The sequence below is a fragment of the Aspergillus lentulus genome, assembly GCF_001445615.1.
Source record: "Aspergillus lentulus DNA, contig: Alt04, strain: IFM 54703, whole genome shotgun sequence".
NCBI classification, from domain to species: Eukaryota; Fungi; Ascomycota; class Eurotiomycetes; order Eurotiales; family Aspergillaceae; genus Aspergillus; species Aspergillus lentulus.
The window spans coordinates 4,336,533-4,352,342 of record NW_028322122.1 but is presented as its reverse complement, the minus strand read 5'-3'; positions in this window follow the sequence as shown (position 1 = coordinate 4,352,342).

Here is a 15,810-nt window from a genome sequence, read left to right as displayed (position 1 = left end):
TATAGACCTTTATGTACGCGATCTAGTTATTATTAGTGTATATATTAGTATAGGCTTATTAGTAGATATAGGTTAGTTTAACCATCTTGGTGCATTCAGGCGTCTAGTCAGGGCTGGCCCATCTGGATAGGTGGGCCTATAGTGTAGATTGGGTAATGGCTTGCTGGATGGTTTTAAGAAGGTAGTTAGTGGTGTCCTTAATCTGATTAGGGGTTTTGAGATCTCTGTGCTATCTATGGGGGTTAATATTTATAGTGATAAATTCACAGAGCTTCTATATGTCTATAGCCTTCTAGTTACAGTATCTAGGGGCCTGTGGCGGCGGTGTTAAGATATTAAGAAGTAGGTAAATTAGCAGGTGGTTAGAGTCTGTATAGATATCTGGAGCTACCTTACAGGCTATAAGATAGGCTGTTAGGTCTATAGAGCTGAATATCAGATTAATGGTTAATTAGTAGCTTTACTTATTATAGGTAATAGTGCCTAGCTCTGTCCATAAGTCCAGGAGCTAGGTGTTAGTTAGTTCTAGGAGCCTGTTAGATCTAGTGTTATTATAGTAGATGTGATTACCCCCCTAGGCTAGGTAGTAAAGGTTGAAATCTCCTAGGAGCAGGCAGCTATCTTATTAACTTATAACTTGCTCTAGGAGGTTAAGGGTATTAGTTTAGGTATTAGTATTGTAGTATGGGTTATATATATTATATAGGTAGAGTATTCTAGTATTATAATGTAGTTTAAGCTCCTAATAGTCCTATAAGTGAGCTGTATGTTTCCATTTATTAGGGTCTATCTTATGAGAGATATAGAGGTAGACCTAGGTGTGGCTACCAGTTTCTGCTTCCTTAGGATAGAGTAGCTAGTGGGTTGCCTTAGTAGGGTGGTGGGTGGTATCCTGGAATGGATTATCCTAGGGTTCTTATATAGTAATGATATCAGCCTTTAGGACCTCTGGGTTATGTAGAAACTAAGCTATTACTATATTCTTAGAGTAGTGCACATTATATTGCAGAATTTGGAATATTCTATTTATAGGTATGGTATGGAGTGTTCTGTATGCTCTTTTAATAGCTGCTAGTGAACTGGGGTGTCTCTGTAGAGAAGTTAACCTGGGGGTCCTTCTCTAGTTATATAGGGTTATCTATCCCCTGTTTCTGCTTCTTCTTCTTCTTAGCACGGGTGCTGGGGTTGGTGTTGGTATTTTTATCTTATAGAACTGAGCTAGGTTGCTAATAACTCTCTAGGGGGTCAGGGAGCTCTGCATTATTAGTAGTATTATTATCCTAGTATATACTAAGGTAGGTTCTACGCGTGGCAGCAGTTCATTGGTTTTGTGGTTGCTTTGGGGGGTGGTTGTTATCTTTAGTAGTCAGATTTGGCGGGTTGATATTATTCAGATGGTCAATAATTTGAGCGGAGTGGTGGGAGGTGGTAGTAGAGCTAGTCTGATTTATTAAGGCCTTCTTAGACACCTTTAAGGCTTTGGGGTATGGCACTAATGGGGTGAATGAGATATTATTAATGTTCTGTTCTGGTAGAGATGTCAGAGATGATGTCGCGGTGGATGTCTGGCCATGGGGTGGCTGCTTATGAGATGGCTCTGATCTTACCTTCTTAGACCCCTTAGATGGTCTAGTGGCTGTTTTTACTGTGGTAGATTCCCCTAGTCCCTTAGTGCCCTTAGATCCCTCTGTTCCCTCAGGGCCTTCTATTTATATGGGGGAGCCCTCTACTAAGGTGTCTATTAGTGTAGACACTGGGGGGGAGGTGCTTGGTATAGTAGTAGAATCTAAGCTACTACTCTTAGAGTCCCTTTGGAAGTCTTGCAGGTATAGTAATATATAGTAGTATTACTAGTAGTAGCAGGATGCTGCCTACACCTTATCCACCTCCTCTGTATACTTCCTATATCCTTTTAACTAGGCAGTATGTGTATCCCTGTAGTTAGTGTACTTTTATAGCTCCTGGCTGGCAGTGGCCTGCTAGAGTAGGTAGTTATAGGTCTTATGATTACCCGCGCAGAGGCTGCAGATGGTTTTATTAGAATAGATGTTTCCTATATAGCTATATTACTAATAGTTAAAGCACTGGTGGATGTGAGTAGACTAGTTATATAAGACTATAGTTAGTATAGTAGAATCCTAGATAGTTCCCTTATTAATAGCTTTGTTGGCAGCCTGGGGGGTAGAAAACTTAATTACTAGGGCAGAAGACTTCTTATTAGTAGGCTGGTTTATAAGCTAGGTAAGGTGGATGATCTTAGCCTCTCCCTAGGAGAACTAGTTCTTAGCTAGTAACTAGTTGTTACAGCACTGACACAGCCGCACTAGCGCAAGGCGGATGTGACAGGCAGAAACCCGAGGATCAATGATCACCAGTTAATCCTGGAGTGATCAGGGCGTGATCCAGAGGAATGCTTAATCTAGATGGGTTTCCACAGAAAAACAGTTCAGTAGCTGCTTACTGAACGGTAATACTACAACCTTATAGAGGATAATTTGAGTTTACCCCAAGGACGCCGAACACGGCCCCTCATGTGACATGGTATACAGGTATATGACATAAATCATATACTGGTTGGAAACCCATCTACCAGTATACCACTATACCATCTACCACAACTACCTAAGAAGGAACTCTGGATATATAAGGACACTTATTCACATTATATCTAGCACTCTTAGTTTAGTTCCTCGCGTTCAATATAAATCATTCACTTAAGTATAAGGTCACTAGTCCGATTTATCAGTTACTCTCTACTATTAAGTATATATACTTAATAGGCCTTGCTTCTATCTCTACTGTTATTGTTCTTGTGTTACCTTTGGATTATCCTTAACCTTAGTAAGGTCATTGTACCCCTGCATCATCAGGCTACCTGGTCGGTAGGCCTCAGGCAAGTATCAGATATAGTCCAGGGACTATACCACCCTGTTCCTAAAGTAGTTGACTAGCAGAGAACAGCAGAGACAGATCCCAGGGTGTGATAAATTAAACACTATACAATATAAATTACTTTAGGAAGTTTGATTGACTCTTAACATCAAACATCATAGTAGGAAATGCACCACAAACCCCTACCAGCTCGAATATTGGTTAGGTACCCACTGCACAACAGCCACAGTCTTCAACAGAAGAACTGAGGGGCATGGTTGAGCAGCTCTAGGAGCATATCTAATAACTGGAAGGTCAACTGGCAGCCAAGTCTATTAAGGTCAGACCACCTAAACCATTCAATGGAAACAGGTCCAAGCTGTGAGCATTCCTTATATAGCTAGACATATATATCCACATGAACAGGGAAAGACTCACCACTAAGGCAGAAAGGGTCTTACTCACAGCAACCTATCTAACCGGACCAGCGTTTGATTGGTTCGAACCGTTCGTCAGGGATTATCAAGAACATAAAGAGGATAATCAAGCCCCTAAGACCGACGAAATATTCGCCAGCTATGATGCCTTCAAGAAGCGATTGGAGGACACTTTCGGTGATATCAACAAAGAAAGAAATGCTGAGCGACAGTTATAGCGACTTAAGCAAACAGGATCTGTCGGAGAATACACATTAAAATTCCAACAGATCATATCCTATTTGAGTTGGGATGAAGACATGAACATTGCATAATTTAAGGAAGGCTTGAAGCCAGAAATCCAGGAAAAGTTAATCTGGATGGAGCGACCAGATAAGCTCAGCAAGATGATTGCACAAGCAGTTAAGATTAATAATAAATTGCAAGACTTCCACATGCGCAGAAAAGACTGAAGCAACTGGAACAGCTTCAGTAACAGGCGCACCACAAACTATCAACCAAATGATAGGAGGCCAGCTTAGCCACGGAGCCAAGGATATACAGATCCTTATGGGCCAAGACCAATGGAGTTAGATGCAACTTAATAAACAGCACTCTCCAATGAAGAGAGAGAACAGCGAAGAAGAGAAAAGTTATGCTTCTGGTGCGGGAAGCCGGGACATATATCAAATGCCTGCAAGCAGTAACCCTGGAAGGGTAAGCAGAATGGAAAGAAGCAGCTATGTGTGATGAAAGAACTCAGTGCTATAACCAGCAGAGATGGTTATGACACCACAGGAATCATTAAAATCAATAAATGACTCAAAAGACTGTACCAGGAATGTACGAGTTTGAGTGACGAAGAAATTGAAGTCGAGCTCGAAAAGGAAGCCTCCACTAATTATGAAAGTGCGAACAATGATTGGCCTGCTAAAGACTTAAATGTTCTCACAGCCACCAATCAGAAATTACTAAATAGCGATGCAGACAGTCTCATTGACTGGGAGAATGTGACGCCAGGAGGACTTATTCACTAATGGATAATGCTTACTAGCGAAATACATCGGACTATCGGTTCTGATGAAAAGAAAACCGACCAGGAAGAGCCAGATCAAGAGGATTTTCCCGCAATAGATTAGGCCACCATTGACTGACCTATTAATCCACTTAACGAAGAGTACGGAACTCAGTGGGTGGGCCTCAATCCTAATAAGGAGCAGCCCCACGAGATTCCTGAGACACCCTATGAACAATCCCCACAAAATGATAATAAAGCGGACCGATACGCCGCATAGCTACGACAGCCAGACAGAAAACAGTTGGTGGAACTAGAAGCACACTAACTGAATGAAAGAATCCTTGAAAAGGTCAAGCAAGGAGTAAAAGGATGCATACATCAAAACTTGGAATATTGGACTCAGGTCAAATCTTAGGAATAATATATGACCCACTGCAATCGACACATGGTATATTGTTGAAAATACAGGAAATGGAATTAAGAGTACCACACGGAACTTTAAGAAGTTTCACAAAAGAAACTGCCAGGACCAGTCCATGGGTTATGTAATTATGACTGGTGCCTATGTCAACACTTTCAAGCACACCCTAGACACAAAAGCATGTCCTAGATCATGTGCTACAGCAATAATTACAGCATCCACCACGACAACAAGTACATAGCAGAATTTTGGCTAGAAATACCAGAAATCATGAAACAGAATGATACTTGTCCATGCTGGAAGCTTGAATGCTCTTGCAAAGGATATAGAAGACATCCAGAACATAACCTAATGCACTGGACGGCATGCTTTAAGGAGCAATGCATCGTGCATTACAACAGGAAGCTGGAGGGAGGATATTTCCCCATGCCACCACAAAACACCAAGATACCACGATGGGAAATCCAATACCTCACAGCAATAAAGGTGCAACACGCCAAGCATCTAAGGTTAGATGCACGCATCCTCAATCAGCTAGCTGGAGTAATGGTTGATTCAGGGGCAACTGGAAATTACATGCACCCAGAATTCATGAAGAAACTAAGACTGCTAGGGAAAACAAAAGCAGTACCTAAACTAATCGCAGGTCTGAACGAAGAGAATTTGGGAACTCTCGCAATCACAACCAAGTCAGGACCAGTTCCAATGGTTGTGTTGGGACATATTGAATGTCTAAACTTCAATATCATACCAATAGGACAGTATGATGTGGTGTTAGGGATTCCATAGCTCAGGAATCATAACCCAGCGATCAACTGGAACACAAATCAAATCCAGTTTAAATATGAATGCCCACAACAGGACCGGAGTCAAGGGGAAACCGGGGCCTTACAGCATGTTAACACAAAAGGGAAAAATAACGACGCTAAGCGGTTGAAGGGTGAACCGAAAAAAGCAGCAACCAGCCAGAAGACAACAGCGGTGCTAGCAGCAACAAAACCATCACAGAGGATCGCAATGATGGAGCTACTGGGATAGGCACCAGAACAAGACAATGATTATGCCAATATCATGACACCAGAAAGTGACAAAGAAGACATCTGGGACTCAGAACCCAGAACAGATAATCTAAGGAAGAATAATCCCAGGAACAGTGTTCCTAGGAATACTTTTGTCCCAGAACCCTACTTATTCTTAGCAACAACGAATCAGGACCAGGGTGATCCTAAGGAGATCAGTCCCAGGAATACTAAATCCAGGAATAACCAATCGGGGAATGAATCAAAACCAGAACCATTTCTACCCCAGGAATATTTGAAATTCAGAGAATTATTTAAACAACCCAAACAGTATGTCCTACCAGAACACAGCAAACATGACCATAAAATTCCTCTCAAGGAAGGAACAACACCAACATGCAAGAAGATATACCAGATATCAGAAAAAGAGCTCCAAGCACTCAAGGAATATATAGACAAACAACTCCAGCTGGGAAAGATATAACCATCAAACTCACCAGCAGGGCACGGAGTACTATTCGTACAGAAAAAGGATGGGAGTCTACGACTATGCGTGGACTACAGACCATTGAATACGATCACAATCAAGGATCGCTATCCACTTCCGTTAATCCATGAAATCCAAGATCGAATTCAAGGAGCTAAATAGTTCACAAAGTTAGATATCACTGACACGTACAATCACATTCGCATCGCAAGAGGTGAAGAATGGAAAATAGCGTTCAGAACAAAATTCGGCCACTATAAATATCTAGTTATGCCGTTTGGGCTTACTAATGCACCAGCATCTTTTGAAAGATTCATTAAAGAGGTACTGCACAAATATCTACATCTCTTTGTAATAGTCTATTTGGACGACATCTTGATCTTCTTAATGATGCTAGAGGAACACATTGAGCATGTCTCTAAGGTGTTGCAAGAACTCCAGGAGGCAAAGATCAAGCTAAAGTTGAAAAAGTGTGAATTCCACATCCAAGAGACTGAGTTCTTAGGACATTAGATATCTACTGAAGGAATCCACATGGACCGAAATAAGGTAAACACAATTCTCAAATGGCCACAGCCAGAAAACATTAAACATGTTCAACAGTTCATTGGACTTGTTAATTACTATTAATAATTCATTAGAGGCTACACCAAAATCATGCATTCACTCTTCGCACTACTCAAAAAGGAAAAAGAGTTCGGATGGGACGAAGGATGCGACAAAGCATTCAAAGAAATCAAGCAATGAATTGCTAGTGCACTGATTCTAGTGCAACATAACCCAGACAAGGAAATAACGATAGAAACCGACGCATCGGATTATGTGATCGGAATGAGAATGACTTAACTAGGAGATAATAGAAGACCACAACCAGTTGCATTCCATTCAAGAAAATTGATCCAGGCGGAACTTAACTATAACATCCATGACAAAGAACTGCTAGCTATAGTAGTAGCTTTTAAAGTTTGGAGAGTCTACCTAGAAGGAGCGAAACACACCATCATCATGAAAATAGATCATAAGAACCTCACATTCTTCACAACCACAAAAGAATTGATGAGAAGACAAGCCAGATAGGCTGAGACAATCTCATAATTCAACTTCAAGATTGTCCACTGCAAAGGAACAGAGAACGGACAAGCCAACGTGCTTAGCCGACGGCCAGATTATGAACTTTAAGGGAAGACCATCGAGCCAGTAATTTTAAAATAACAAAAGGATGGGTCATTGATATACAACCACCACACTCTTACAGCGACCATTGAACTGCAAGAGAACCCACTTATTCGGAAAATTATCGAAGCAACGAAAAAAGACAAAACCATTCAAGAAATGCTTGAGAATTCAGCAGAAAATGAACACATGACCACTGACAAGCAAGGGTTGGTATACCTGCGGGGACTCATCTATATACCTAAGTATATGAGAAACGAGATCATCGCCAGACACCACAACGACCCTATGCATGGTTATATGGGAACTGAAAAAACAGCTGAAGCTATTTCAAGGAATTACTACTTTCCAAATATAAGAAGGAAGGTACAAGGATACATTCACTAATGTGAAACTTGCATCTAAGATAAGCCCACTAGGCACCAGCCATACAGCAAGATGCAATCACCAGAGACACTGAAAAAATCATGGGAATAGATTACTATCAACTTTGTCAGACCACTACCAGAGTCAAAAGGGTACAATTACCTAATAACAGTCACCGACAGGCTCACAAAATTCATCTATTTAATTCCAACAACGACAACGATGACAGCATCACAGTTAGTAAGCCTACTCATGGGGCACATAATTATTAATCACAGAATACCGCGGTACATCACAACAGATAGAGATAAACTATTCACGTCAAAATTTTGGCAATTATTAATAGACTTAATGGGAATTAAGCAAAGACTCATGACTGCATATCATCCGTAAGCCAACGGACAAACGGAACGAACTAACTAAACAGTTGAACAGTACTTACGACACTATGTGAATTACCAGCAAGATGATTAGGTAGTTTACCTACCAATGGCACAGTTTGTGTATAATAACGCCATTCACTTAACAACAGGGGAAACACCTTTCTTTACCAACTACGGGTATAACCCCACATTGATTGGTGAACCACGGAACAAAGTACCCACAGTGGAAGAAGCTGCAGATCTGGTGGATACCATCAATTATTTAAGGACTCAACTTTCGAGGGACATCGAATTTATGAACCTTAAAATGGTAATTTACTATAACAAGAAGCACAGGAGTGCTCTAGACCTAAAAGGGGGGGAGAAAGTTTACCTACTCTATTAAAACATCAAAACAAAACGACCAAGTCAGAAACTGGACCACCAGAAAATTGGACCATTTGTTATTAAAGAAAAATTAGGACCAGTTAACTACAAACTACGACTACTGAAAAGCATGTCAAAAATTCATCTAGTATTTCATATCTCATTATTAGAACCAGCACCAAAGAATACAAAAATCGCTGAAAACATGGAAATCGACGATGACACCGAACAAGAATACAAAGTTGAGGAAATCCTGAATCACAAGCGAATCAGCGGAAAACCATACTACCTTGTGAAGTGGAAAGGTTACAATACCTCAGAAAATATGTGGGAGCCTATCGAGAACCTAACAGGCTGCCACCAACTCGTTCAACAGTACTGTTCGAAGGGAAATCAAAATTCTCCCAGAAGGAAGGGGGCATCTGATCGATCTCTGTCATCATCTGATTAAAATCAGGATTCTCAGAAGTCGCAGCCAGCTGTTCAATTTCAGCTGCGGGATCAGGCTGCTCAGAAGACTTCTTTTCATCCAAGATCCGCAACAGTTTGGCATTATGTTCTGACATTTTGAAACCACGTTCTTTAAGAAACTTTTGTTGTTTTTAAAGTTGCGAATGATGAGCTAAGGACTCAGCGACTTTCTATTGTTTTTCCATCAACTCTTTCTGAATCTTTTCCAAATGCTCTTGCAACTGTTGAAGCTCGGGGTAGAGGAGCTCTAACTCGTCATTAGTCGCGGATAACTCAGAAGCGATCTTCTTTTCGGCCCTCTTCAAAATATCCCACTCCTTTTCGGTGTGGAAGTCCTTCTTACACAACCAACCCTGATGGGTGCACGATGCACATTTCAAGTACTGATGAGTTTGATCCATCATGCAAACCTCACCCAACGATGCACAACAATCACAAGGAAAAGAAGTGATGAAACCGTTTTCAATAATATACTCTTCCTGACAGATGCGACCAGCGACTTAGTCATAGTTGCAGGGAAGCTTGGGAACACCTTTAAGAATAGTATCAGCACAACGCTTAGGCATGATGAGCAAGCATGGTTGAAGAGATGAAAACACACCTACCTAGGGAAGCGCCGCCTTTTAAATCAAGTTTCAAGGACAAAATGCTAAGAGAGGGGGAGGTGATGTTATAGCACTGACACAGCTACACTAGCATAAGGCGGATGTGACAGGCAGAAACCTAAGGATTAATGATCACCAGTCAATCCCAGAGTGATTAGGGCGCGATCCGGAGGAATGCTTAATCCAGACAGGTTTCCGCAGAAAAACAGTTCAGTAGCTGCTTACTGAACGGTAATACTACAACCTTATAGAGGACAATTCAAGTTTACCCTAAGGATACTGAACACAGCCCCTCATGTGACATGGTATACAGGTATGCGACATAAATCATATACTAGTCAGAAACCCATCTACCAGTATACCACTATACCATCTACCACGACTACCTAAGAAGGAACTCCGGATATATAAGGACACTCATTCACATTATATCTAGCACTCTTAGTTTAGTTCCTCGCGTTCAATACAAATCATTTACTTGAGTATAAGGTCACTAGTCCGATTCGTCAGTTACTCTCTACTATTGAGTATACATACTCAATAGGCCTTGCTTCTATCTCTACTGTTATTGTTCTTGTGTTACCTTTGGATTGTCCTTGACCTTGGTAAGGTCATTGTACCCCTGCATCATTAGGCTACCTGGTTGGTAGGCCTCAGGCAAGTATCGGATATAGTCCAGGGACTATACCACCCTGTTCCCAAAGTAGTTGACTAGCAGAGAACAGCAGAGACGGATCCCAGGGTGTGACACTAATATATCTATTATTTATTAAGTCTACAGACTATCTTAAAGTATTTAAGGTTATAATAGTCTGTAATAAGCTTAAATTATAGTAAGCTAATTAATTCTAATTCCCACTCCTTAAGAGTATTAATAATGGCTAGTAACTCCTTATTATAGATTTTATAATTATACTCTATAGGTATATTCTTCTTAGAGATATAGGCAGCTGACCTTAGTACCCTATTATTATTATACTAAGATAGGGTAGCTCCTATCACCTAGTTAGATATATCTATCTTAACTACTATCTTTCTATCAGGGTCAAACTGCATGAGGATTAGGGCTGTAGTAAACATCTTCTTTAGTAGTTTAAAGACCTTTATTTACTTATCTCCCTATATAAAGGGGGCTCCCTTATATATTAGTACTATTAAGGGTTAAACTATATCTAAGAAGTCCTATATAAATTATTAATAGAAGTTCACAAAGCCCAGGAATAAATATACACTATATATAGAGATAGGGGCCTGCTATTCTAATATTACCTCTACCTTAGCAGAGTCTATCCACACACCCTTACTAGCTTCTATTATAAATCTAAGATATTTAGTACTCTTTACCTTAAATTTATATTTATTAATATCTAGCTATAGTCCTATATTCTTTAGGTACTCTAGCACCTATCAGACATATAGCTAGTACTTAGTAAGAGAACCATCTATAAAGATTAGTATATCATTAATATATACAGAGGCAAATTCATCTAGGAAGTCCTGAAGGGTCTAGTTAATATACTATTAGAAGGTGCTTAGTACATTTGCTATACCAAAGGGGATGACTAGCTATTTAAATAAGCTAAAATAAGTATAGAAAGCAGTTAGTCATTTATCTCCTAGGGTAATATAAATCTTATAGAAGATAGTAATCATATCCAGCTTAGTAAACTACTTTATCTTTAAGATATATTCTAGGATCTTATTAATTAAGGGGAGTAGGTATTAGTCCTTCTTTATAATTATATTTAGTATACAGTAGTTAATATAGAATTATAATCCACCTCCAGGCTTATAGGTAAATAGCACTAGTACTATAGCTATAGAACTACTAATATAATAAAGTCCTTCTCTAGTAGTTCTATTAATATCTTCTATAGTACTAAGAGTTCTCCTTATAATATACTATATAATAGCCCCTATAGGGGTTCCATTAACTTCCCTTTATTATCTTTAATAAGTTTAATTTAGTAATCTATACCTAGATAGTATAGTAGTAGTTTATTAGCCTTCTTCTAGTTAAATATATTAAGAAACTTATAGTAGTACTTTAGTAACTTTATAGCTAGGTTAGTATACTTCTTAACCTATAAGGCCTTCTTAATATCTTAAATACTAGTAGTAAAGACCTGTATAGCCCTATTCTTTCTTTATTATTAGTTATAGATAGTAAATCCCTAGGTACTAATCTATTTCACTACCAGCCTTAACTTATTCTTAGTACTTTTAACTATAGATCTATCTATAAGCTATAGCTAAGGCCCTTTAGCTTCTATTATTACTCCCTAGTCCCTTATCCAGAGGATCCCTAAGATTAAGTCAGTCCTATTACCTAGCTTTAGCACTATATATATATAGACTATGCACTAATAGCTACCACTAATATCTAGGGAGAAGTAAGTAATTATTAAGATAATACTTCTTATTATGCTAGTATAGTTCTCTAGATTAATAGGCTTAATCTTAATCTGCTCTAGTTATAGCTTCTATATAAAGTATTTAGCTATGACTATATAAGATGTATATCCTGTATTAGGCAGGATTTAATAATTATATTCCTTATTAATTATACTAGATACTATAAATTCTGGAATATTAAATCTAATAGCCTTTTAAAACTATTAGTAATTAATAAGTATATCTTCTTTCTTAGGATATAGATAGTACTAGCTTTTTAATTATATTAACTATTTAATAGGCCCCTATAAGAGTCTTTTTATAGGAGTAGCTAGTTTTCTAACTTATTTATATTATTAGTAAGCTCTAGAGCTTATATATCTAGCTTATTATCTTTAAGCAGGGGCCTAATAACTTAGGAGGCTTAGGGTAGTTTTACTTCTCTACTCTATAGGGGAATAGCACCTAGGTACTAGCAGCCTTTAATTATATAGTCTAAGGCCCTATAGCACAGGCATCTCTCTTTAGTATAGTAGTAAGACCTCTTAGTCTTATTAACCCATTTTATATACTAATATTAGTAAGCTAGGGTTATAGTAGTTAGTTCCTAATCTATAGGATTGCTAGGGCTTGGTATACTTAGGACTAGATTTATTAAAGGTATAGGAATATAGGTAATATAACTATAGCTTATAGCTTATATACCCTTTCTATATTACTTAGCTCAGGCTACTCCTTGTGCATGGAAGGCTTTAATTTAATCTATAATTATCTATAGCTACTAGTAGTAGCCTTTAAAGCTTACTTCCTTAGCTATACTAAAGAGCTATATCTGTATCTCTATATTTAGGGTACTATTAATAAAGGTTTACTTTATATTATTAGTCTAACTATAACCTCCTACCTCTATTAATAGCTAGTTAAAGTCTGCTAATATATTACTAAAGGAATAACTATCTTATTATAGATAGTATAGCTCTTCTATAGCCTTCTCTATATAATTCCTATCTTAGAACATGAAGTTAAGCTAGCTAATTATATAATTTAAATTAGCTCTAGTTATAGCATAGTTCTAGGTGTACTAGTCTATCTAAGGGCTTATTATAGTGGTAGCTTAACCCTTAAGCCTGGTAAAGGTATACTATATATAATTATAGTAGCTACTAAATATAAAATAGTTAACCTCTAGTTTCCTTACTAGATTAGAGTAGAAGATATTATACATAGCCTTATTAATACCATTATATTAGTTAGGGTTAGGTAGAATTAGTTTTAGTCTTCTTAGTGGTTTATTTATAGGGGTAGTAGCAGGAGTGGGTATTATAGGGGTTATCTAGATAGTGATATCTAGTAGAGGAGTAGTAGTTATCTACTATACTTCTATTTAAGCTATTTAATCTATAATCTCCTATAACTATCAGGCTATTTAGGCCAAAGGGTCTGCTTATATAGTATTCTATTACTATATATATTTCTTATTAGGTCCTTCTAGTGATATTAACATCTATAATAATACATTATTGTAACTTATACTATCTATACTATCTATATTATCTGTTTTAGCTATTCTATTTGGTTCTGTGGTTCATCTGGTTTATCTAGTTTATCTAGTTTATCTGGTTCGTCTGGTTCGTCTAGTTCATCTGGTTTATCTAGTTTATCTGGTTCATCTAGTTTAGCTAGTTTAGCTAGTTTATCTAGTTCATCTGGCTATCTATCACTAGCTCTATCTAGCTATCTAGTAATAAGTGATTTCTAATGTCATGGGCTAGAAGCCTAATAAATCTATAATCTAGATTTAGATGGTAAGAAATCACTAAAGGGTTCTAACTAGGGCTATAGTGGCTAAACATAAAAAGGAGTATATAAGTAGTAGACTAGATTATATAACCAGATAGATTACTATATTAATTACTATAAGGGTTATATAACTGCTAGTATCCTTGCTGGACAGGAGTTTGTTGGTGCCTGAGGCAGATCGCGAGTGCCTAGTAGGCTCGAGCACTCAGCGGGCCCTGCCCGCTACACTACTACCTAGATAGCTTTATTAGCCTGATTCCTCTGTTAAATGAACTCCTAGCCTTCCTTAATAGAGAATCCCTCTATAGTGTCTATCTGCCTCCTAGATTGCTTTTAATTTTAAACCTGCTTCTTATATATAGTATATAGATCATGATTTTCCTTTGTAAGAAGGATAGTATTATTTATTGCCATCTCACACCCCTTAATAAGCTAATCTAGCGCAGCCTTAATAGGCATAGAAGGACTATATATACACTCCCTAAGTAGCTTCTTAAGTATACTTTTCTGCTTCTTTAATTACTTGAGATTATAAGGTATTTTTAGGATGGAATTAGTTAATTAGCTACCTAGTAGTATAGGGGTTTTGAGCTAGATATTAAGCTGACTAAGTACTTAATCTAGATTTAGTGGTATTAATCTAGTTACTAAGAAGCCACTTTTAATATTATCTAATAAAAAGATTGCTATACAGGCCTGTGGATAGGCCTTAAGGAAGTTAAGCTTATTAATATAGTTAAAACTAAGTCACATCTTTATCTTAATTAAGCAACTATACGCGTGCTTTAGCAGAGAGAAACAGCTAATATCTAGAGGCTGAAGAAGATGTAATAAATATATAGGCATGCAGAGTAGAATAATATTATTCTCACTGCAGATCTAATTAAATTAAGGTGTTAGATAGCTTCCATAGCCATTAAGAATCAAGAGTTGATATCTACTAGTTATATAACTAGTAGATAGAATAAAGACTTTTTGAAGCCACTGTAATCTAATCTAATTAGTTATCTATCTATTCTTACTAACCTTAATCCACTAGTCTGCTAGTAAGGCTAGATCTTGATACCAGCCCTTAATATAGACCTTTCCTTTAAAGATAATATATAGTGGAAGCACCTATCCAGTAGAGTTAATACACTCTATAGATATAACCCATTCGCAGTTCCCTAGCTAGATAAGAAATAGCTAACTAAGTATCTTAGCTCTTATTACTACCTTAGCAGTAGCTACTAAGCCTATTATAAAGCTAGTTTCATCAAAGTTATAGATATCTTTAGGTGTAATCCTATATTATATTATTATAATCTAGACATGATTAAATTATTCTAGGATAATCTTTAGATCTTTGTATTTTGCATACTGGTGATTATAGTGCCTAGAGAATTAGGTTTTAATCTCATCATGCTAATTAATAAAGTTATATATCTATTTCTCTCTAATAGTCTAAGTAGGAGTTAAACCACGCTGTGCTAGTAGGATATTTACTATTTCTTATATATAGGATGGTTGGGGAGCTGCTCTATATTAATCTATAGATAGAATCCACCTAATAAGTGATTCCTCTTTATTCTGAGTTATTTTATGTCTGTTTGCGCGCGCCTCAGGTCGAAAGATATGGCTATCTAGGTGTCGTTAAAGAGTTGTGCAGGGGATATTATAAATATATGCAGCTTTGGAAATATTATAAATTTAATTATTCTTAAGGGCAGATATTGCAAGGAGAATCCTTCCCTCTTATTCTACTAAATTTCCAGAGGTTTAACACAATTTTGGTGGCATAGTAGCTGTTTGGATAGATTTGAATTGGACGCGTTGGAATTGAATAGGAAAAGTGGCTGCTCAGTTACAATGGCTGCTCGCTTACCGATTATGTTAGCTCAGTGAGGAAGGCAGTTCATTACTATCTAAGTATAGTGCAGATTTCATTGTGAAGTTCAAACAAAACAGTAGGTTTGCTGCTCCCTGCCTTCTAGCATGATTCCGTGGAATGGCATATCCCTATTTTCAGAAATATTTGGAA